A 26,283-nucleotide genomic window follows, 5' to 3' on the forward strand; every position below is an offset into this window, starting at 1 on the left:
TACAGAAGGTTTGCAGTCAAACCTTCTGTATTTAAGGAACTGCTAAAAAACATATTAACTAGAGCCTCAACCAATTTCTTCTCTTTGCTGCCTGCAAGAAACCTTTCTTTTGTACTTTTATGTCTTCCAGAAACCCCTTTAGTTAGCTTTAACTGACTTTTGTGAGAATATGTGACTTGACTTGCAATATATACTGCCACTTGAGTAGACCTATCAGGTTCAATAACCTCTGCGTCTATAAGTTACATTGGAGACTGATAGCTACCGATTTAGTTGCAATCTGCTGTAAATCTCTATGTCATTTATTATTAATAGTGAGGATTTTTGCTAGGTCTTTGAAAGTCACTAATGATTGATACACTTGCCTTATGCTATTATAGTCTCTAATAGACCATGACTTCTGATATAATACATCCTGCTCTACTAAAAATAACCATAAAAGTACTTTCCCAACATTAAAACAGTGACTACACTTCAAAAGTACTTCATTGGCTGTAAAGTACTTTGGGATGTCCTGAGGTTGTGAAAGGCGAGATATAAATGCAAGTCTTTTTTTCTTTCCTTGCCTTACTTTGCCTCTCCTTTGTGAAACGGGGACTGATTTTTAGCCTACTCGCCCGTGCGGGTGGGCAGTTAAAATTGCCCAGGTCACTCACCCGCCCTGGAGCCGACAGGAACTGACATTTTTGGCTTTTCACTCGCTCAGCTGAACAGGCATAGAGGACACGATGCCTAAAGCTTAAATGTCAGCCTTAAATGAAATGAAGTAGTAAAAAATTCACATGATGTATAGTTGGCTTGACTAATGTGGAGCATTGACTCAGCATGAAAAATGAAATCTGAGAAAGTGGAACCAGTGACTCCAATGAGATCAATTAAGCCCCAAGTCATGCTTGTTTGCAATCCATCCCCATTCCTTTGTAGGGTGGAGGAGACAGATCTTGGGCTTACGTCATGAGACCTCTGTGACACATGCCCTAGGTGCCACTGCATACTCTAAATTGAACAGCAGAGCTGAAAAAGCCATTCTTTAATATTCTGCACATGCAGCTAAATGAATTCCTCCACATAAGCTGTTACCTATAACGCACCATTGGGCACAGTCCTGAATATCTGCACCAACACTCAATGCTCTGCCAGTATGGTGTTTTTTAAAAGCCGGACTCTTTGAGAGTCTGACCCCCAGATTTCTCACCTGTAACCTGACCTTACACCAGTGAAATCTTCCTGTTTAGGTTTCACCAGTAGTTCTTTTTGCTCCCCATGCTTTGTGTGACACCCATTGCACTCTGCTCAGGCACACTTTCTAACTCTCCTGGGGAGGGTGTTTGGGAAGGATAGAGTGAATGATGGTGTGAGCTATGATGTTCTGGAGCGGAGGGTTTCTCAGCAACCTCTGGAGAAAGGAGGAAGAGATGCCATTGTGCTTTTTTGATGAGTTTTCACATGTCCTTTACAGTAAGTCTCATGATATGAGGCCTTCTTTCATGCAACCACTTGGTAGTGCGATATACTATGATTGAGCTGCTTCTGAAGAACAGTCCAGCATGATGGTTAGTCAGGCATTCAAATATCATGCCAGTGATACAGCCTTCCAGGGGAACTGGACCTCCTTGCACACTGATCATCTGCCCAAGTGAGGTATGTTCCCATTCTGTCTGCAGATGTGGTTGTGTGGGCACTAGCAGGTGGGAACATCTCTGGTGCCACCTGGTCTGCCTGGCGTTCCTCCGTTGGGTACTCCTTCAATTGGTGTCTGTAATGGTGCTGGTGGGGGGAAAAAAAAACAGGAATGACAGGGATGGAAGAAGGTGAAGGTTTCGCTGGGGAGGAGAGTATCGAAGGTGGAGACTTGTTAAACAGATCAACAGCTGCAGAAATATCCTGGCAAATAGAGAGCCAGAGGTTAGGCAGGTGAGTGTTAGCGAGTGCAGGTGTAAGTGACGTGGGGGAAGTTTTTTCAGCGGTCAACACAAAGGTAAGTGGAGCTGGAAGAGGTAAGGCGATACATGGGTGAGAAATATAAGGAAGTTAGTGATGGACAGCACGGCAGTAGAGAGGCCAAGGGAGGTGGAGAGGTCAGGGGCATGACCGTGAATAGGGGTAGGAGAGTTTATATGGAGGGAGAAGCGTAGGGAGGCCAAGAGGGCAATGAATTTGGTGTTGAGAGGACAAAAAAAGTTGATGTGGAGATTGCGGAGGAACTCTGAGGAGGCTTGGTGCAGAGGCCGAAGGAGGAAATGAGGTAAGGTATTTTGGGAAGAAACTTAGGGTGAGGTTTGGGGGGGTTGGTAGACTACAAGGATTTTAGAGGAGAGACGAGTGGGTGGATCAGGATGAATTGCTAAAAGGAGGGAAAGGTGCCAGAGGGTTAGGGGAGAGACCAAGGGGTGACTTTGTGATAATGGTTTTGTGATTTCTGCTGTTTACTGACAATGGTGTGTGTATGATATTTGTTCCCTATATCACAATACGGTTTAATGTAGATGGCATCATTAACATTTAAATGCAGTTCACTTAACACACGTACATTGAGTGCTGGGACGGGCTATAGGTCACTGGTATCTTACCTTTGCTGTTTTGCTGAGGTCATTCAATTTCTTTCTACACTGGGGAGGAGTCCTGGGTGTCACCAATGATGCACTGACTTGCTTCTGCAATTTCCCTCCCAATGGCCTTGGATTCCTGACACAGCTGTTTACTGTCCGTGACCCCACACAGTCAGTCCCACCTGTTTCTATTCACTTCCAACAACAACAAGCTCAACAACTCGCATTTATACAGCACCTTTAATGTAGTAAAATGTCTCAAGGTGCTACACGGGAGCGATTATCAAACAACATCTGACACCGAGCCACATAAGGAGATATTAGGACAGGTGACCAAAAGCTTGATCAAAGAAGTAGGTTTTATGGAGTGTCTTAAAGGTAGAGAGAGAGGCAGAGAGGTTTAGGGAGGGAATTCCAGAGCTGAGGGCCTAGCCAGTTGAAGGCACGGTTGCCAATGGTGGAGCGATGAAAATCAGGGATACGCAAGAGTCCACAATTGAAGGAGCGCAGAGATCTTGGAGGGTTGCAGGGGTGGAGGAGGTTACAGAGATAGGGAGGGGCGAGGACATGGTGGGATTTAAAAAACAAGGATGGGAATTCTAGCAAAACATCGACTTCAGACTCCTGAAGTTGAATGTTCACCTCTCTGCTCTTCCTGCCATGATTCTGCTCCCAGTTGTGTTCGTTCCTCCAGTACTGCCATACCGAGTCTAAAGGGGTTAAATTATGAGGCCAGGTTGCATAGACTAGGCTTGTATTCCCTCGAGTATAGAAGATTAAGGGATGATCTAATTGAAGTGTTTAAGATGATTAAAGGAGTTGATGGGGTAAATAGAAAGAAACTATTTCTTCTGGTGGGGGTGTCCAGAACAAGGGACCATAACTGTAAAATTAGAGCTAGACAATTCAGGAGTGATGTCAGGAGCACTTCTTCACACAAAGGGTAGTGGAAATCTGGAACTCTCTCCCCCAAAAAGCTGTTGAGGCTGGGGGTCAATTGAAAATTTCAAACTGAGATTGGTACATTTTTGTTAGGCAAGGGTATTAAGGGATATGGAACCAAGGGAAGTCGATGGAGTTGAGATACAGATCAGCCGTGATCAAACTGAATGGCAGAACAGGCTCAAGGGACTGAATGGCCTACTCCTCGGCACTTCTTGGTCTGTGTTCCTGCCTGAGCCTGATATTTCCTGTGACTCTTATAGTCATATTCTTTTTTACATAGATTTACAGAGAGTGTACAGCACAGAAACAGGCCATTTGGACCAAGAGGTCCATGCTGGTGTTTATTCTCCACAAGAGCCTCTTCCCACCCCTTTTCATCTAACCGTATCAGCATATCCTTCTATTCCTTTCTCCCTCATGTGTTTATCCAGCTTCCCCTTAAATGTATCTCTGCTAGTCGCCTCAACTACTCCATGTGGTAGCGAGTTCCACATTCTAACCACTCTCTGGGTAAAGAAGTTTCTCCTGAATTCTCTATTGGGTTTATTAGTGACTATCTTGTATTTATGACCTCTAGTTTTGGCCTCACTGCAAGTGGAAACATCTTCTTTACGTCTACCTTATCAAACTCTTTCATAATCCTAAAGACCTCAATCAGGTCAACCCTCAGTCTTCTCATTTCTGGAGCAAAGAGCCCCAATCTGCTCAATCTTTCCTGATAGGTATCATCCTAGTAAATTGTTTTTGCACCTCCTCCTGTGCCTCTATATCCTTTTAATAACATGGAGACCAGAACTGTGCACAGTGGGACTCATTATAGAAATTTCTAAATTGACAGGTTGGATTAAATTCTTTTGAGTTGCGGAAGTTTGGGGAACAAAGTTTATTTGAATGCACATACATAAAGTTGGCACAATGGCATAAGCAATTAATTCAGTTGTCTGTATCAACATAATGTGCTGCAATGTGTATGGCAAATGTTGTTAAATTTTTATCTGGGTTTTCTGCAGGTGACCTCTTACCTGTAATGCAACGTGTGCAATCTGTGTGCAATGTAATTATATATTTGTAATTTGTATTGTATATTATGTAATTATATATATTGCAATCTGCGTGCAGTGTAATTATATCTTTATTTTCTAGAATATTGAGTGACTAACTCGGTGGGGGGTGGGGGGCAGGGGGGGGCGGTCCTCTGGTCTCTACCGTAACTCTGACAGGAGACCAGAGGAACTCTTACTACAACAACAACTTGCATTTATATTGCTCCTTTAACACAGTAAAATGTCCCAACATGTTTCACAAGAGTATTATCCAGAAATATTTGACACATAAGGAGGTATTAGGTTGGGTAAACAAATGTTTGGTCAAAGGGGTAGGTTTTAAGGAGCATCTTAAAAAAGGAGGAGAGAGAGGTAGAGAGGTGGAGAGGTTTAGCAAGGGAATTCCAGAGCTTAGGGACTAGATGGCTGAAGGCACGGCCGCCAGTGGTGGGGTGCTAGGAAATTGGGGGTTCACAAGAGGCCAGAATTGGAGGAACTCAGAGTTCTCGGAGGGTTGTAGGGCTGGAGGAGGTTATAGAGATAGGGAGGGGCGAGATTGGAGGGATTTGAACACAAGGATGAATATTTTTAATTTGAGACTATGTTGGATTGGGAATCAATGTAGGTCAGCGAACACACGGGCAACGGGACTTGGTTTGAGTTAGGATAGGGCAATGCTCACCTGGCCAGCCTCCCATCTTCCACCCTCCATAAACTTGAGCTCATCCAAAACTCTACTGCCCCTATCCTAACTCAAACCAAGTCCCGTTGCCCGTAGTCGAGTCCAGAGGTAACAAAAGCATGGATGAGGGTATCAGCAGCAGATGAGCTGAGGCAGGGGCGGAGACGGACGATATAACGGAGGTGGAAGCAGGCGGTCTTGATGATGGAGATGATATGCGATCAGCACCTCAGCTTGGGGATACGAGCAGTCTGGTTCAGCCTCAGACAGTGGCCAGGGAGAAGGATGGAGTCGGTGGATAGGGAACGGAGTTTGTTGCGGGGACTGAAGTCTATAGCTTTGCTCTTCCCAATATTTAATTGGAAGACATTTCTGCTCTCCAATACTGGATGTCGGACAAGCATCGTGACAAATCACAGGCAGTTAAGGAAAAGACGGCTGCTACCTTGGGGGCACCGCTGATTCGCCATTGGAGTCACGGCGGGAGACCAGTGGAAGCCCCACAGAATTTCAGCCCCAAATTCTTGGCGTTACAGCTGTTGACCGGTCGGCCGATTTGTCTTCTCTTCTAATACCCATTAGATCTGCTGGCCTTAGGGTCATCTGGCTGCTCCTCCCGGGCAACACCTGGAAGGACCCAAGGCCACCGGAGAGTCGTATGCCACAACACCAAAACCGGGCACAATTCGACCTGGGCAGGGACAGTACACTTTAGGCCGACTGCACTTGTTCATCCCTTGGGCACAGGAGGGTGAGGAAAATGAATATATCATTGATCTAACAGCAGATCTGTGTGTTGCTCATGGAGAGTTGAAGGATATGATGTTTTGGAATAGTGGTGTTACACCATGCAACGCACAATGTATTACTTTTGGGTCTATTCATTTACAAAAGAACCGGAGGCACGGGTTTGGGAGGTACCGTCGAAGAAGCCTTGGCGAGTTGCTGCAGTGCATCCTGTGGATGGTACACACTGCAGCCAGGGTGCGCTGGTGGTGAAGGGAGTGAATGTTTAGGTTGGTGGATGGGGTACCAATCAAGCGGACTGCTTTGTCCTGGATGGTATCAAGTTTTTTGAGTGTTGTTGGAGCTGCACTCATCCAGGCAAGTGGAGAGTATTCCATCACACTCCTGACTTGTGCTTTGTAGATGGTGGAAAGGCTTTGGAGAGTCAGGAGGTGAGTCACTCGCCGCAGAATATCCAGCCTCTGACCTGCTCTTGTAGCCACAGTATTTATGTGGCTGGTCCAGTTAGGTTTCTGGTCAATGGTGACCCCCAGGATGTTGATGGTGGGGGATTCGGTGACGGTAATGCCGTTGAATGTCATGGGGAGGTGGTTAGACTCTCTCTTGTTGGAGATGGTCATTGCCTGGCACTTGTCTGGCGCAAATGTTACTTGCCACTTATCAGCCCAAGTCTGGATGTTGTCCAGGTCTTGCTGCATGCGGGCTCGGACTGCTTCATTATCTGAGGGGTTGCGAATGGAACTGAGCACTGTGCAATCATCAGCGAACATCCCCATTTCTGACCTTATGATGGAGAGAAGGGCATTGATGAAGCAGCTGAAGATGGTTGGGCCTAGGACACAACCCTGAGGAACTCTTGCAGCAATGTCCTGGGGCTGAAATGATTGGCCTCCAACGACCACTACCATCTTCCTTTATGCTAGGTATTACTCCAGCCACTGGAGAGTTTTCCCCCTGATTCCCATTGACTTCAATTTTACTTGGGCTCCTTGGTGCTATACTCGGTCAAATGCTGCCTTGATGTCAAGGGCAGTCACTCTCACCTCACCTCTGGAATTCAGCTCTTTTGTCCATGTTTGGACCAAGGCTGTAATGAGGTCTGGAGCCGAGTGGTCCTGGCGGAACCCAAACTGAGCATCGGTGAGCAGGTTATTGGTGAGTAAGTGTCGCTTGATAGCACTGTCGACGACACCTTCCATCATAGAACCATAGAAAAGATACAGCACAGAAGGGGGCCATTCGGCCCATCCTGTCCATGCCGGCTCGAAGAACAACCAGGTGCCCATTCTAATCCCACCTTCCAGCAACCGGTCCGTAGCCCTGCAGCTTACAGGACTTTAGGTGCAGGTCCAGGTACTTTTAAAAAGATTTGAGGGTCCCTGCCTCTACCACCAATTTGAATTCCATACACCCACCACCCTCTGGGTAAAAACGTTTTTCCTTATGTCCCCTCTAACCCTCTGCCAATCAGCTTAAATCTATGTCCTCTAGTTCTTGAACTCTCCGCTAGGGGAAACAGGTACTTCATGTCTACTCTATCTGGGCCCTCATAATTTTGTACACTAATCATCACTTTGCTGATGATTGAGAGTAGACTGATGGGGCGGTAATTGGCCGGAATGGATTTTGCTTTTTGTGGACAGGACATACCTGGGCAATTTTCCACATTGTCGGGTAGATGCCAGTGTTGTAGCTGTACTGGAACAGTTTGGCTAGAGGCAGAGCTAGTTCTGGAGCACAAGTCTTCAGCACTACAACCAGGATGTTGTCGGAGTCCATGGCCTTTGTTGTATCCAGTGCACTCAGCCGTTTCTTGATATCACGTGGAGTGAATCGAATTGGCTGAAGACTGGCTTCTGTGATGGTGGGGATATCAGGAGGAGACTGAGATGGATCATCCACTCGGCAATTCTGGCTGAAGATGGTTGCAAACACTTCGGCCTTGTCTTTTGCACTCACATGCTGTACTCTGAGGTCATTGAGGATTGGGGATGTTCACGGAGCCTCCTCCCGTTAGCTGTTTAATTGTCTACCACTATTCACGACTGGATGTGGCAGGACTGCAGAGCTTTGATCCGTTGGTTGTGGAATCGCTTAGCTCTGTCCATAACATATTGCTTCCGCTGTTTAGCACGGTGGTAGTGCCACACAAAACGTTGGATGGTGTCCTTGGTGTGAAGACGGGACTTCGTCTCCACAAGGACTGTGTGGTGGTCATTCCTACCAATACTGTCGTGGACAGATGCATCTGCGACAGGTAGATTGGTGAGGATGAGGTCAAGTAACTTTTTCCCTCATGTTGGTTTGCTCAGCACCTGCCGCAGGCCCAGTCTGGCAGCTTTGTCCGTCAGGACATCATGTTACATCAAGTCTACAGCACAGAAACAAGCCATACAGCACAACTGGTCTATGCCGACACTGATGCTCTGCATGAGCCTCCTCCCACCCCACTTCATCTAACTGTATCAGCATATCTTTCTATCCCTTTCTCCCTCATGTGTTTATCTAGCTTCCCCTTAAATGCACCTATGCTAATCGCCTCAACTATTCCTTGTGGTAGTGAAAAAGTTTCTCCTGAATTCCCTATTGGATAGTGACTATCTTATATTTATGATCTCTAGTTTTGGATTCCCCCACTTTTACTGTTGTTTTGGGGATTAAATTCCATAAATGTCTATTTTTTTCTGAAAACTGTAAATTAGTAGGCTTCCTTGCATCCCTCACCACTCACATCCCCTTCTCCGTACCAAATCCACTCCCTTCTGTGTCCACCCTGGGAAAAAAACTCTCTCCCAATTCACCTACAACGGCACTTTCAAACTCCCAACTGTCTAGTCTTTGTTCTTCCATTCACTATGATACTTCTGGAGCTGTCGAACTGCTCAATCAATCCCTTACCTCCGCCTTTGATGACCCTGTCCCCAGTAAAACCCATACTCTCTCCCACCCCAGTTGTTCCTCCTGGTACGGACCACATCTTTGCTCCATTAAGTCCAAGGGACGCAGACGTGAACGTTTATGGTGTACAACTTTGTTTTGTCATTAATCACCAGATCTGGCTGGATCACCTCAAGCAATATCGGGCCCTGCTCTCCTCTGGCAAAACCGTTCACTACTCCAGGATCATCATCCTGCAATGCAAAGATAATCCCTGGCTTCTTTTCTCCACTACAAACCGTCTACTTAAACCCTGCCCCTGTGCCATCTCCATCCTCCCTTTCCTCTCCCACGACCTTTACCGTGGTGTCACTTCCCAAATCCGTGCACATCTTCACCGCAGCTCCGTGTTTGAATCTCTCCGACCAGGTTTCCGCCCCTGCCGCAGCACTGAAAGAAACTTAATCAAATACACAAATGACATCCTACGTGTCTGTGAATATGGGTGTTTTTCCCCTCCTCATTCTTCTCAACCTGTCTGCATGGTTGACCACACCATCCTCCAGCTGGGTGTGACTGCCCTCGCCTGGTTCTACTCCTACATATCCAGTTGTAGACAGCGAATCTCCTGCAATGACTTCTGTTCCAACTCCCTGCACCGTTACCCCTGGGGTCCTTCAAGGGTCTATCCTTGACCCCCTCTTATTTCTCATCTTCATGCTACCCTTCGGCGACATCATCTGAAGACATGATGTCAGGTTCCACATGTACGCTGACGACACCCAGCTCTACCTCACCGCCACCTCTCTCGACAAGCATGGGGTAAGAGGTCATAGTTCTGATCGGCCCCTGGGGGGCTCTTGGTTGTGGATCTGGGAAAGGGCAGAACCTCTACTACACACTCCACGATTGCTCCCTTAACCACGTCCCAAATCGCGGGGTCAGGGACATTTGAATATTGCGGACGGATTCCATTTTCAACACACTTGGGGCACCCGCAGTCAGGTGGGGAAGGGGAGGGATTTTGCTGTTTGCCCCAGCGCAGGGTGTGGGAAATACAAAAAAAAAACTTTAAATGGTTTCTTCCTGGTTTTGTAGGTCTTGAAAATATAATCAATCGCAGAGCTATTGATTGCATTGCCAAAAGCAACCTTTTAAATTTTAACCCACCCCTCCACCAGCCGATGACACTTAGCAACACTGGACACCAGAGATGCAGAGCTTGTTCTTGGGGTATGAATGGAGAAAAATAATTGTATGCAGAATGGATGCAGATTTTCAGCGCCCTGTGCTACCACCTCTAGCGAAACTTCCTTCTATCTGTAAAATGTCGCTACACAGGGTGACCAGGGAGATTTAGACAGCTCGGGACTTTTCAATGTGCAGAAGAGAGGGTTTCAAAAATGAATGTGGCATGCTGCATGTTTTGTATCATATTGCAAGTAGGGAGAAACTGTTTCCTCTGGCAAGTAGGTCAGTAACCAGAGGTCATCGATTTAAAATAATTGGGAAAAGAGCAACAGAAAAAATGAGAAGACACTTTATCGCACAGGGGGTTGTTGAGATTGGGAATGCCCTACCTGAAAGGGTGGTGGAAGCAGGTTCCATAGGAACTTTCAAAAGGCGATTGGACATGTACTTGAAGAGGGCTAATTTGCAGGGTTTATGGGGAAAAAGCTGGGGTGTGGGACTAAATTGGACAGCGCTTTCAAAGAGCCGGCACAGGCACGACGGGCCAAATGGCCGCCTTCTGTCCTGTATCATTCTATGATTCTATGGTATTGGCTGGGCAGCAACAAGAAACCGTGGGGGAAGGAGAGGAAGATGACGAGAGAACAGGAGGTTTTGTAAGCAGGGAGACGAATGCATCAGATGCTACTTAATACTTTGTTATGCAGTGTGCTACTATAGGGCATATTAAACATTTACCTGAACAGATTCAAATTTTGCCTTTTCATTTGCTATATGAGCAGTTTAGCCTTGTCATCACAATTGATTCTTTTGATAGTGTTGGTATGTGTCTCAATGATGATTCCATCGTATCAGCCTGCCTCACTTGGCAGCAATCTTGCCTCTGGGTCAGAAGGCTGTTCGTTGGAGCCCCACACCAGAACTTGAGCTCATAATCTAAGTAAATGTTAAACGTATGTTGATGGACTGACTCCCTCTCCCTGGGGTTCTGAACGTTTATAGAAAATCTGCTGGACTCTATGAGGTGGCACCATCATAGTCTCTCCGGGTAATTGCAATCAGTGTTGGTATCTAGATACAGGGCTAAATTTCCCTTCCTGAATACTGCCTGCATTTCTTCTAAGACTGTGATTTTCAGGTGGTATTCTGGCAAGTGAGGGCAGAAAATGGAGCAGGTACCCATGAAGCCGACCCTGCCCATTTTAAAATACATTGCATTTTCCGTCATCGCTGCCTTGCTGGCCGTTAATCATGCGCCATATAAATCGGGTGTCCAGCAATGCTAGGCACTAAGCTAAAGCCAGAAGTGAATTTAAAGCATCACTTTAAAGTCAAATAAAATGTCTTCTAAAATCCTTATTCCTGAACCATCTTCCTAAGTTTTATTTCGCTCCTGACAACTGCCTCAACATCTAACTTGCACCTTCTGCTGTGAGGCTCCTATTTTTGCCCCTTTCCCATTCTAAAGAGGTCACAGTGGGTTTTCTTTGGGTGTAGCTATATAACTGTGTTTTTTTTGGAGGAAGAGGAAGAGGGGCAACTGAGGGAAGCCGGGATATACAGGTACAACAGGAGGTACTCACAAGTCGATTGTTAGGTTTTTAAGCCTAAAATTATTCTCAAAACCGGACTTCAGCAGTTCAAGAAGGCGGCTCACCACCACCTTCTCAAGGGCAATTAGGGATGGGCAATAAATGCTGGCCTCGCCAACGATGCCCACAATTGTAGTCTCAGAGCCACCATCATCAACTATTGCAGCCACATGCTGAGGATCCAGACTTCTGGGTCTGGTCTGTTGCCATACTGCACCATCTGGAGAAGCTTAGATGAACAATTTTTATACACAAACATAGATTCAGTGGGGGAAATTTTAACCCCCACGAATGGGTGGGTTGGGGCAGGTGGGTAGTTAAAATGATTGATTTTTCGAGCACGACCGCAACCCGGCTCCATTTCCAGGTTTAACAGAGGTGTGTTTGGATGCGTGCGAGTGACCTACTTATTGCAGTCGGGACTTTAATTTGTTCAGGCTGGCGGGTAGTTATCGCAGCAGTTATGAGACGTTAATTAGGTCTTTTTAAATTGAATTTTACTGACCTTTAAATTTAACATCTCCAGTGCGGCTTTGCCGGGGCTCGTGAATCTCGCCAGTGAAGAGAAGGCGACAAGGGCTGGATCCATGAGGTAAGTGCCTTTATTGCACAGCTTGTGGGCCAGGAGGAGCAGGAGTGTTTCCTCCAGGCCCAACAAACCTACCTGCCGCGACCGGACCCCCGTGATCGGCTGACCCCTCCCGCAATATCCAAGACTTCTCCCAGATGTCCAAGACCCCCCGATATCTGAGACACCCCAGATGCCCGAAACCCCCCGCGATGTCTGAGACCCTCCAACGATGTCTGACTTCTCAACTCCCCAACAATCTCTGACTGCTCACCTCCCCCCACTGTGATCGCCCCCCCCTCATCCAACCCCCAAAAATCCCAATCTCTCCCTGACCTCCCCATCCAACCCCCAATGATCCTGATCTCTCCCCAACCCCCCACATACAAACTCCAAAGATTCTGATCTCTCCCCAGCCGACAGGCAGCCAGCCTCTCAATCTGGCTGGCTGCCGGGCACTGGAGTTTTTACAGTGTATACAGTGACTCCTTTCTTACCCAGTATGTGAGAAACCCAACCAGAAAGGAATCACTGCTGGATCTAGTGATGAGAAACGAACGAGAACAGATAACAGAAGTGTAAGGGAACATCTAGGTAATAGTGATCATAACATAATAAGGTTTAAAATAATGATTGAGAAAGCCATAAGTAAGCCAAAGACCAAAGTAATAGATTGGAAAAAAGCTAATTTTGTGGGGATGAGAATAGAACTAGTGCAGGTAAATTGGAAAAAAATTGACAAAGGAATAGAACAGTGGCCAATATTTAAAACGGTGATCAGTAGAGTTCAGGAGAAGTATATTCCTCTGAAAAGCAAGAGTAAACTAGCCAATAATGAAACACCATGGAAGAATAAAGAGATAAAGGTAAGTTTGAAACTAAAGAAAAAGGCATACACTAAGTACATAGACAATAAAGGAGAGGATGACAAAAGGGAATACGAAGAGGTTAGGAAAGAAGCAATTAGGAAGGCAAAGAGGAACTACAAAATTAAATTATCAAGGAATATAAAGAGAAATAGTAAAGTATTCTACAGACACATAGATAACAAAATAGGGATAGGGCCACTAAGGGATGCACACGATAAACTCAGTGAAATGGCAGAAATATTGAATAGTTACTTTGCCTCAGTATTTACCAGGGAGACTAACAAGGTGGGCAGGACATTAGAAGAAGAGATTGAAAAAGAGAATAAAACAATTAAGCTATAAAGGGGGGAGTTAATTGATAAACTAATCAAACTTAGAGAGGATAAAACCCCTGGTCCAGATGGATCACATCCGCAAATATTAAAAGAAGTTAGGGAAGAGATAACAGAGGCACTATTACATATATATAAAAATTTACCAGAAAAGGGAAAAGTGCCAGAGGACTGGCGGACAGCTATACTTAAAAAGGTAGATAGAACAATTCCAGGGAACTATAGACCAATTAGCTTAACATCAGTGGTAGGAAAGAGAATGGAATCTTTCGACTCAAAGATGTAATAGAAAAACATCTAGAGGAATGATAATATAATAAAGAATAGGCAGCATGGATTTCAGAGGGGAAAGCCATGCTTGACCAATGTTATTTAATTCTTTGAAGAAGTAACAGAAAGAGTAGACAAGGGTAATGTAGTAGATGTAATATATTTGGATTTTCAAAAGGCCTTCGACATGGTACTGCATTGTAGACTCATGACTAAGGTCAGAGCATGTGGAGGCAGGGGACAGATAGCAGAATGGAAAGCAAGTTGGCTACAAAACAGAAAACAGAGAGCAGGGGTTTAAGGGTAGCTACTCAGACTGGCAAAAGGTGGGAAGTGGTGTTCCACAAGGATTGGTACTGGGACCACTGTTGTTCACAACTTACATTCACGATTTAGATTCGGAAATTGGAAGTACAATTTCAACATTTGCAGACAACACCAAATCAGGGGGTATAGTTAATACAGAGGAAGAATGTGTCAAAATGCAAGAGGACTTTAATAAACTTGCAGAATGGGCGTGTAATTGGCAAATGAATTTCAATATAGATAAATGTGAGGTGGTGAATTTTCATTGGAAGAATAAGGAGGCCACATACTGATTGGATAATAAGAGTGTAAACGGGATAGAGAAGCAAAGGGATCTGGGGGTACAGATACACAAATCAATAAAAGTAGCGACGCAGGTTAATAAGGCCATAGAAAGAGCAAATCAAGCACTGGGGTTCATTTCTAGAGGGATAGAATTGAAAAGCAAAGAAATTATGTTAAAAATATATAAAACGTTGGTTAGACCACACTTGGAGTACTGTGCACAGTTCTAGGCTCCATATTATAAAAAGGATATAGAAGCATTGGAGAGGGTGCAAAAAAAGATTCACAAGGATGCTACCAGAAATGAGAGGGTATACTGATCAGGAAAGGCTGAACAGGCTGGGGCTCTTTTCTCTGGAAAAGAGAAGGCTGAGGGGTGACCTGATAGAGGGTCTTTAAGATAATGAAAAGGTGTGATAGGGTGGATATACAGAAAATGTTTCCACCTGTGGGGGAGTCCAAAACTGGAGGCCATAAATATAAGATAGCCGCACAAAGATCCAAAAGGGAATTCAGAACAAACGTTTTGAACCAGAGAGTGGTAAGAATGTGGAACGCACTACCACAAGGAGTAGTTGATGCAAATAGCATGGATGCATTTAAGGGGAAGCTAGATAAGCACATGAGGGAGAAAGGAACAGAAGGGTATGCTGACAGGGTTAGATGAAGTAGGGAGGGAGGAGGCTCATGTGGAGCATAAACACTGGCACAGACCAGTTGGGCCGAATGGCCTATTTCTGTGCTGTAGTTTCCATGTAACTCGATGAAACCTGGAAGTAAAATTTTTATCCTTCAATTAAGTTGCGATCGCAGATTCTGACCCGCCAACTTCACTTCCGGGTTTCGTGTCCGATAAACTGTCCCCCTGCTCTCATTCTGGCTCCAAGTTAAAATCCAGGCCAATATTTTTGATGTCCATTTCCATGAATATTACATTGTGCTGAAAATCACCCTATTTATTGACTGACATCTGCTGTTAATATCCGGGATCCAATTAAAAAAGATCAGCATGGTTTTGTTAGTTTGAAGTACTCGCTCAGTGAAGATTATAATCCTTATTGCTTGTAAAGTTCTTAGATGTACATATAAGGTCTGCTCAAGGTGAAAGCTAGGGGCGGTGAATTTGATAAATGAATCGTATTGTGTCTGTATCAGTCATGGAAGAAGCCCAAAGGTCCAGACCAGTACTGAACACCATTTACCACAGATCTCAGCTTACAGTTGATGCCTTCAAAATTCAGATGTCAGTTAGTGAACTGACCTTATCGTATTGTTTCTATATGTAACTTTCTTCCTCAATGCTTTCACCCTTGATGTGAGCATATTTTTTTTAAAGCTTGTGCGTCTACCAGCAAAATCGATCAACTATTAGAATTAATTCAGTGGCCTTCATCAGCTGATAAATAGTTTCTACTTCAGTAATCATGGCCACGTTCTTTTTGGAGATTTTCTCTTGCTCTCACTTGTGTTAGGGTATGATTTCACATGTGCCACCAGTGCTCTTGGCCCTTGTCTGCATGCCCAAGTCTTCCAATGTAAGCCTGGGCTATGAGTGTGGGCAGCCTATTAAATCACAATGGGCAGCACAGCCAAGATCGATCCTGAACTCAGCTAAATTCAATCCTGTCCTCAGCTGATGTTTAAACAAATGTAAGGAATCTTACAACACCAGGTTATAGTCCAACAGTTTTATTTGAAAATCACAAGCTTTCGGAGCTTACCTCCTTCGTCAGGTGAGTGAGCGAAGGGTTCTAAAATCGCATCGCATATATTAGGCTGGGAGACGATCACAGCAATCAAAGGTGTCGTTGGTGTTCAGACAGGTTAGCCACGGAAAACATTACATCCCAGTGTACTGAATACACAATGGGTCAGATTACAAAGACAGAGAGAGAAAGAGACCCGAAAGGCAGAGAGAGAGAGAACGTCCAGTTGTATTAAAAACAGAAAACTTTTTTTTCCGCTGGTGGGGTTACGTGTAGCGTGACATGAACCTATAACCTGGTGTTGTAAGATTCCTTACATTTGTCCACCCCAGTCCATCACCGGCATCTCCACATGATGTTTAAACATACAAACTTCCCAGCAAACGTCACCACATAATGATTGTGTCTGATTTTACACCTCCCAAGCTCAGGGAAATTGATGCCCCCCACAATTGCTTTGACTGAGATCAGCTAATCTCACACAGACTAGGAATCAAACTTGGGAGCTTCTCGGACCTATAGAACTCGATAGCACACCCTGGTCAAATTTTTATGAGGTTTTTTTTAAGATACCTCTTCATTCATTTTATTTTTACATAGAATTACATGGAATTTTACAGCACAGAAACAGGCCATTCGGCCCCTACAGGTCTATGCTGGTGTTTATGCTCCACACGAGCCTCCTCCCATCTTACTACATCTTGCCCTACCAACATATCCTTCTTTTCCTTTCTCCCTCATGTACTTTTCTCACTTCCCCTTAATGCATCTATGATTTTCTCCCTAGTTGCGACCAAAGTAATTTGTTCAGTGAAGTAATCATCTTTCAGATGAGACTTTAAACCAAGTCTGCTCTCTAAGGTGGACGTAAAAGATCGCATGCCACTATTTTGAAGAAGAGTAGGGGAGTTCTCCCTGGTGTCCTGGCCAATATTTATCTCTTAACCAACATCACTAAAACAGATGAACTTATCACATTGCTGTTTGTGGGACCTTGCTGTGCACAACAGTGACTACAATTCAAAAGTACTTAATTGGCTGTAAAGCACTTTGGGACGTCCTGAGGTCATGAAAGTATTAAGTAGAATGGGTCTATGCCCTCTGGAGTTTAGAAGAATGAGAGGTGATCTCATTGAAACATATAAGATTCTGAGGGGGCTTGACAGGTTAGATGCTGAGAGGTTGCTTCCCCGGCTGGAGAGTCTAGAATTAAGGGGCGTAGTCGAGGATAAGGGGATGGCCATTTAAGACTGAGATGAGGAGGAATTTCTTCACCCAGAGGGTTGTGAATCTTTAGAATTCTCTACCCCAGTGGCCTGTGGATGCTCAGTCGTTGAGTCTGTTCAAGGCTGAGATCGATAGATTTTTGGACTCTAGGGGAATCAAGGGAAATGGGGATCGGGTTGGAAAGTAGAGTTGAGGTCAAAGATCAGCCATGATTTTATTGAATAGCGGAGCAGGCATGAGGGGCCATAAGGCCTACTTCTGCTCCTATTTCTTATGTTCTTATGAAAGGCGCTATATAAATGCAAGTTCTTTTTTCTCTTTTTGAGTGCCTGTGGTATGATGTAAGATACATTTTCACATTTTTGATCAAGTTTTATGTCTAAGTAATACAGACATAGAAACACATGTGATAACACAATAGCGTAGCTTAATTATCTGGTTAATATTTTGAACAATTTCTCCTCGCATTTAAAAAAAAAGGCAAAGTGACACCATCAGTCTTTCCTCAGGCCTCTCGCTCTCAGTTGGGAATCTGCTCAGTCTGGAGTTTACCTTTAAATGCAGGAAACAGATGTTATCATCTCTCTGAAGTATTCTAAACCAGCTAATACTGTGTTGGTTCAGATCACACCATAAGCCAGATGGCCTTGTCCTCCTTCCTCCCCTGTGGTTTCCTTGATGTGCGATGGAGTGATTTCCAACCTGAAAGGCTGCCCGATGAGCTGTGACAAACAACATAGTCAGTGTGAAACAAAGTGAAACCAAGAATATGCACAAGAGAAATACTTTTGAGGGATAACTTGTAGTGAGAAAGAGGGACCCTGTACAAGTGGAGGGAATTATGTGTCTCCATGACCTCCCACACAAGAAGAAACAATTGTTCTGTTTTCTACAGCCCATGATTTAAATTATTAATTTCTGTAACACGAAAAAGGGCAAATCGTGATTCATTCAAATTAAAACAGTTTAATATTAAATAGCGTTAAAAAAGCATGCTGGATCAGAGGCATAGAGTACAAAAGCAAGGAAGTTATGTTAAATCTTTATGAATCACTGGTTATAGGCCTCAGCTGGAGTATTGTGTCGAATTCTGGGCACCACACTTTAGGAAGGATGTCAAGGCCTTGGAAAGGGTGCTTTACTAGGATGCTACCAGGGGTGAGGAACTTCAGTTACGTGGAGGAAGCAGAGAAGCTGGGATTGTTCTCCTTCGAGCAGAGAACGTTAAGGGGAGATTTAATAGAGGTGTTCAAAACAATGAGGGGTTCTGAGAGAGTAAATAGGGAGAAACTGTTTCCACTGGCAGGAGGGACGGTAATCAGAGGACACAGATTTAAGGTAATTGGCAAAAGAACCAGATGGGAGATAAGAAAATAAGAAATAGGAGCAGGAGTAGGCCAATCGGCCCCTCGAGCCTGCTCTGCCATTCAATAAGATCATGGCTGATCTGATCCTAACCTCAAATTTAAATTCATGTCCAATTTCCTGCCCGGTCCCCGTAACCCCTAATTCCCTTTACTTCCAGGAAACTGTTTATTTCTGTTTTAAATTTATTTAATGATGTAGCTTCCACAGCTTCCTGGGGCAGCAAATTCCACAGACCTACTACCCTCTGAGTGAAGAAGTTTCTCCTCATCTCAGTTTTGAAAGAGCAGCCCCTTATTCTAAGATTATGCCCCCTAATTCTAGTTTCACCCATCCTTGGGAACATCCTTACCGCATCCACCCGATCAAGCCCCTTCACAATCTTATATGTTTCAATAAGATCGCCTTTCATGATGAGGAGAATTTTGCCAAAAGACAGCACCCCCTCAGTACTGCCAGCCTAGATTTTGTACTTAAGTCTCTGGAGTGGGACTTGAACTCATGACCTTCTTGAGTCAGAGGTGAGAGTGCTAAAGACTGAGCCACAGCTGCCACGGCCACAGCCTAGTGTTCTGGGTTTGGAATTCATGCAGCATCCATGGTAGATTCCCAGTGGGGTTCCCACTGTCAAGGAGGGAGCCCACCGTTGCTTGGCTACTAAATGCTGGCAGTGCTGCAACGGGAATGTGGAGGAGAATCCGGGCCCAGAATTTCAGACACAGGAGCTGCAAGGACAGGAACGACAGAAGCTGAGTTTGTTTAACCTAGAGAGAGAAGATTGAGAGGGGATCTCATTGAGACGTTCACGATCCTGCTGGGTATCGACAAGTTGAACCCAAGAATGACAATGAAGAAAGAAGCTCAGAAGAGGGAAGGTGAATGGACAGATCAGATATAACTACTGCACATAGACGGCGATGAATGTTTGAAGTGGACTGCCAAATAAAGTGATCCGAGGCCGGTAACATTTGTAATGTTAAGAGGGAGTCGGACAGGCATTTGGTGAGAAAATCAATCGAGGGATTTAGGTCGTGAACTCTGCATTGTGTCTTTGAACTCTGAGACCAGTCAGTGGGACCAAAATGATCATTTCCTTCCTGTACTATTCCAATGTCCAGAAGCAGGTGCCTGATTTTGGGCAGTGCAGTATCGAAACGAGATCCTGACAAATTCATTGGGGGCCCCCACATTCCAAACTCCACTTACCCACTTCTTGCCAGTGAATCTGCTTAAAGAAGATGTTTAACCCTCTGGTCCCAAGGTTACTTGAGACTTGTTTGAAGTTCATTGTATGTGTTGTCGTATATGTTATAGATAAAGAGGAACCAGTGGATGTCGTATATTTGGATTTTCAAAAGGCATTTGATAAGGTGCCACACAAAAGGTTGTTACACAAGATAAGGGCTTATGGGGTTGGGGGTAATATATTAGCATGGATAGAGGATTAGTTAAAGGACAGAAAACAGAGAGTAGAAATAAACAGGTCATTTTCAGTTTGGCAGGCTGTAACTAGTGGGGTGCCGCAAGGATCAGTGCTTGGGCCTCAGCCATTCACCATATTAATGACTTAGATGAAGGGACCGAGTGTAATGTATTCAAGTTTGCTGATGACACAAAACTAGGTGGGAAAGTAAGCTGTGAGGAAGACACAAAGAGTCTGCAAAGGGATATAGGCAGGTTAAGTGGGTGGGCAAGAAGGTGGCAGATGGAGCATAATGTGGGGAAATGTGAGGGTATTCAGTTTGTCGGGAGAATAGAAAAAGAGAATATTTTTTAAATGGTGAGAAACTATTAAATGTTGGTGTCCAGAGGGTTTGGGTGTCCTGGTACACGAAACACAAAAAGTTACCATGCAGGTACAGCAGGCAATTAGGAAGGCAAATGACATGTTGCAAGGGGATTGGAGTACAAGAGTAAGGAAGTCTTGCTGCAATTGTACAGGGTTTTGGTGAGACCTCACCTGGAGTAATGTGTACAGTTTTGGTCTCCTTACCTAAGGAAGGATATACTTGCCTTAGAGGCAGTGCAATGAAGGTTCACTAGATTGATTCCTGGGATGAGAGGGTTGTCCTGTGAGGAGAGGTTGAGTAGAATGGGCCTATATTCTCCAGAGTTTAGAAGAATGAGAGGTGATCTCATTGAAACATATAAGATTCTGAGAGGGCTTGACAGGGTAGATGCTGAGAGGCTGTTTCCCCTGGATGGAGAGTCTAGAACTAGGGGTCATAGTCTCAGGATAAGGGGTTGGCAATTTAGGACTGAGATGAGTAAAATTTCTTCACTCAGAGGGTTGTGAATCTTTGGAATTCTCTACCCCAGAGGGATGTGAATGTTCAGTTGTTGAGTATATTCAAGAATGAGTTTGATAGATTTTTAGGACACTAAGAGAATCAAGGGGTATGGGGATTGGGCGGGAAAGGAGTTGAGGTCGAAGATCAGCCATGATCTTATTGAATGGCGGAGCAGGCTTGAGGGGCCATATGGCCTACTCCTGCTCCTATTTCTTATATTCTTATGTTGCCATTTCCTTGTTTTGCTACCTGTCAGATTTTATGGGCTTTTCCTCTCATCTTAACACTTTCCTGATTCTTTCCTCGAGTCTAGGTAGACATCTGTTCATCAGGGAAGGGCCGTTGGACATGCTATAACTTGGTGAATCTCAGCTCCATAGGCCCAGAACAAAGGCCACCTGTCCATCTGCACTGGGGTTCATTTCTGGAGGGATAGAATTGAAAAGCGGAGAAGTTATGCTAAACTTATATAGAACCTTGGTTAGACCATGTTAGCGAATTGGTCTCCATATTATAAAAAGGATATAGAGGCACTGGAGAAGGTACAAAAAAAATTTACAAGGATGATACCAGAACCAAAGATCTTATACTTAAGAAAAGACATACTTGCTCTCGAGGCAGTACAAAGAAGGTTCACTCGGTTAATCCCAGGGATGAGGGGGCGGACATATGAGGAGAGGTTGAGTAGATTGGGACTCTACTCATTGGAGTTCAGAAGAATGAGAGGCGATCTTATTGAAACATATAAGATTGTGAAGGGGCTTGATCGGGTGGATGCGGTAAGGATGTTCCCAAGGATGGGTGAAACTAGAACTAGGGGGCATAATCTTAGAATAAGGGGCTGCTCTTTCAAAACTGAGATGAGGAGAAACTTCTTCACTCAGAGGGTAGTAGGTCTGTGAAATTTGCTGCCCCAGGAAGCTGTAGAAGCTACATCATTAAATAAATTTAAAACGGAAATCAACAGTTTCCCAGAAGTAAAGGGAATTAGGGGTTACGGGGAGCGGGCAGGAAATTGGACATGAATTTATATTTGAGGTTAGGATCAGATCAGCCATGATCTTATTGAATGGCGGAGCAGGCTCGAGGGGCCGATTGGCCTACTCCTGCTCCTATTTCTTATGTTCTTATGTTCTTATAGGATCTCTTCTCCAGCAAAGATAAGGCTGAGGGGTGACCTGATAGAGGTTTTTAAGATTATGAAATGTTTTGATAGGGTTGACGTAGAGAAAATGTTTCCACTTGTGGGGAGTCCAAAACTAGGGGCCATAAATATAAGATACTCACTAATAAATCCAATAGGGAATTCAGGAGAAACTTCTTTATCTAGAGAGTGGTGAGAATGTGGAACTCGCTACCACAAGGAGTAGTTGAGGCGAATAGCATAGATGCATTTAAGGGAAAGCTAGATAAACACATGAGGGAGAAAGGAATAGAAGGACAGGGTTAGACGAAGAGGGGTGGGAGGAGGCTCGTGTGCAGCTTAAACACTGGCATGGACCTGTTGGGCCGAATGGCCTGTTTCTCTGCTGTAAATTCTATGTAATCTCCCACAGCTTTTCATGCTTCAGCCCTTTTCATCCAGTTCCTTTTGTTCTGGCACTTTCTTGATGCATTTCGAAACATCTGGAAGTGGATTCTGCCAGATTCTAGCACTGCTTTCTGAAATAGCCCACTGCATGCTCCTAATAATCAATGTTTCCAGAAAATCATTAGCCAAATTCCTCTTACTGAGTGATAGCGATGCATCGCAGCAAATGTCTTTTGTACTGATCAGAAAGCGGAAATATCTCCCCTCTTCAAACAAAGAAAAGTTGTTGTTGACAGAAGTAGGGTTTTTACTGACATTAGAAAGATATCAAAATATGAAAGCCAGTGACAGCTTCTCTTGTTTTCATTTTAAATAATTTATCAATCTCTTTGGAGGGCACTGCTTCTCCTACACAAACTGATTGGATGTCATACGCAGTGGGATCTTACTTAGAATATTTTGATTCGAATGTCTAATGGTCTCTGAAGCATCTATTGGGATGAAAAACTTAAATGCTTCTGCCAATCATACAAATCAGCAAGTGTCAATCAAAACACTGCCAGACATTAGCAGAGTTGGTAAGCGTTCACCTGTACACTTAATACATATCACTAATCTAATGTCAGTCAACCCTCCAACATGTGCCCTCCAGGACACCGTTCTATTTTTAACTTGAATGCAGCTTTCAGAGCAATATTTTGTTCATTAGACAGCCTGTCATTTTCAAAAATTCCTAATACGAGAATGTAAATTGCAGCACTCTGAAATTACTGGGAATTGGGGACGGTAGTGTAGTGGTTAATCTCAGAATGACCTGAGTTCAAATCCCACCACAGCATTTATGGTAATTGGCAAAAGAACCAGGGGGAGATGAGGAGAATGTTTTTTACATAGCGAGTTGTTATGATCTAATAGTGTAGATGGAGAGAAACTAATTCCTCCGGTGGGGGAGTCCAGAACAAGGAGGGCATAATCTTAAAATTAGATCTCGGCCGTTCAGGGGGTGACGTCAGGAAGCATTCCTTCACACAAAGGGTAGCGGAAATCTGGAACTATCTCCCCTAAAAAGCTGTTGAGGCTGGGCATCAATTGAAAATTTCAAAAGTAAGTTTGAGTGAAACTTGTAAATTAGGGACACCTAAGGAACTTGCATCAGGTGTCTTTTATTTGCAGACGTCCTTATTTTCAAAATGGTCATTGCACGTACGGTAAACAGGATGAGCCAATTATCCCGAGATTGACTGTATCTCCTTGCAGCATTCCTTCCGTTTCTTCTCCCTCACCTGGGATCGTGCCTAATTCTGGAGCCTTGGCAGCGGGATGTGATTTCAGTTCATTTTCTGTTCGTTGGGATTCCCAATTCATTGCCATCCCTGGGTCCTTTTCTATCGAGGGATGGATGTCCTGATCCTGGGATCTGTGACGTTGGCAGCCTGCATAGGAGGAGATGGCTGCTGTAGGGCCAGACTGCCTGGGAGATCCCAGCCAAATTGGGGGGAGGGAGTAATGCCCTGCAGACCCCTGCTCGGGACCCCCTCCCTCCCTCCGTGTGCTGCAGCTACTCATGTTTGAAGTGCTGGGGGGAGTGGGAAGGGGGCTGTTAGCAGCTCGTCAGTACCTGACCTACTGGTGGAGTGAGATGAGATCCTCTAATCACAGCTTAGTCTTTATCCCGCTCTCTCCAACCGCTTGCGCGTTTTCAGTTGGGTTTTGAGGGTTCGGCTCGCACGTTGCGCCCTTGTGCCCATTACTCGCTTTCCTCCTGCGCGTCCGCTTTCACGCTCTGCACCCGTGCTCCTCTGCTCTGCACTCAATACCGTTTTAAATCAGAAATACCTGATAATATTTGACAAGAATGGAAAAAAAAATGGATTCCACCACCTGAAGTCGGAGGGCGCGCTGCTCGACGGACTGAAGTTCGAAAGACCGCCCGGTGCCGTTCCCGGCTTTTGTGGCTTGGGGTGTTCTTAACCCAGCATCCATTGCGGCAGAGGAACCACTCTATCCCTGAGATCGAGCCGTGCAAGCAATCAATCCCAGAGATAGAGCGGATTCTCTGCAACTATGGACGCTGGGTAAAGAAATCTCCATTCCACAAAAGCCGTTCCATTCACCTGTTGCCACCTCGCGCTCACTCGCGTGTCCCGTGTTGTAAGTTGGAAACGGACTTGGTGCATTGAAGGCTGTCCGCAGTTCGTAATTTGCGAGTGTCCGTGGTTTCAAGGTGCAACTTGTATCTGTTACAATGTAAGTTATTTGGGACTGTCAATAAGTGCCTGTTTTTTTTGCAGGTGTCTGTTTTCTAGGGGTGGCCTTTTGTACAGGTTTTACTGGAGATAGATTTTTTGTTAGGCAAGGGTATTAAAGGTTACGGAACCAAGGCGTGTAAATAGAATTAAGATCATGGGGATAAAAAAGTGTTTAGTCTACTGCCAAAAAAACCTAGAGTGATAATTGTGCTTCCAAACTTATCTGTGACTTTAATCTGTGCTCTTACCAGTAGGGTTACCAACTCTACTTGGACAAATTCCAGGAGGTTTCCCCCCTCCAACTGCCCCACTCCCACCACTCCCACCACCCCCACCCCGACTCCTGCCGGTGGTCGCCTGACGCATAAATCAGTAGGGTGCATCTCCTTCCCATACCAATTGGAATGAGAAGATAGTCTTCTTTACCCCGCTCGGATGATTCTGGACTGTTAATCAAAGAGTCTTTTCCCCCCATTTCCAATATTTTAAAAACTAATAAATTAAAGCGTTGAAATTTTTCTTAAAAAAACGCACAATTTTTTTATTGCCCCGATGATTTTTCCCCTGGGTGTTGCTCCCAGAAATGTCCCGGAGATTAATATTTAATTCTTGGAGACTCCAGGGCAATCCTGGAGGGTTGGCGACCCCTATTGGCCAGTGATCTCCTCCGCTACCCTACTCTCGGACCTACCTCCGGCCAACATTAATGAACCCTTCAATCAACCATGTTGTTTTCGCTCCAGTCACTACCCATGCTGTAAAGCGAAGCATTCCATTTTTCAGAGGGAGCGGGGAGAAACACAGTTGATAAAGCCTTGTATTGGCCGACCGTGATAATGATGGATTGCTGTACCCTGCCAGCAATGTTTGAGACCAATTGGAGATAGAAGGCAGAAAATTAGTAAGTGACTTCGGAAGGCAGAGGAAATAAAGGTCAGAAAATAAACAGCAAGGGAGTTTGGCAGTGCTTAATGGCATATACCTCAATGCAAGGAGTATAGTGAATAAGGCAGATGAGCTGAGGGCACAGATAGATACGTGGCAGTACGATAACTTAGCTATTACTGAAACATGGCTTAAAGAGGGGCAGGAATGGCAACTTTCCTGGTTACAGGGTTTTCAGATGAGATAGAGAAGGGGATAAAAAAGGAGGGGGGGGGGTCAATTTTGGTTAAAGAAACAATTATAGCTGTGAGGAGGGATGATATGTTAGAAGGATCATGAAGTGAGGCCATATGGGTTGAGCTAAGGAACAAAAAAGGGACAATCACACTACTGGGAGTGTACTATAGACGCCCAAACAGTCAGAGAGAGATAGAGGAGCAAATATGTAGGCAAATTTCTGAGAAGTGCAAAAAAAGTAGGGCAGTAATGTAGGGGATTTCAACTACTCTAATATTAACTGGGACACAAGCAGTGTGAAGGGTACAGAGGGCTCAAAATTCTTAAATTGTATTCAGGAGAAATTTTTTAGCCGGTACGTAGCAAGCCCAACAAGAGAGGGGGCAGTTCTGGATTTAGTTTTAGGGAATGACGCTGGGCAGGTGGAAGGAGTATCAGTGGGAGAGCATTTTGGTGATAGTGATCATAATTCAGTTAATTTTAGCATAGTTATAGTAAAGGACAGAGATAGAACAGGAGTTAAAGTTCTCAATTGG

Source organism: Heptranchias perlo, chromosome 3 (assembly GCF_035084215.1).
Source record: "Heptranchias perlo isolate sHepPer1 chromosome 3, sHepPer1.hap1, whole genome shotgun sequence".
Taxonomy (NCBI): domain Eukaryota; kingdom Metazoa; phylum Chordata; class Chondrichthyes; order Hexanchiformes; family Hexanchidae; genus Heptranchias; species Heptranchias perlo.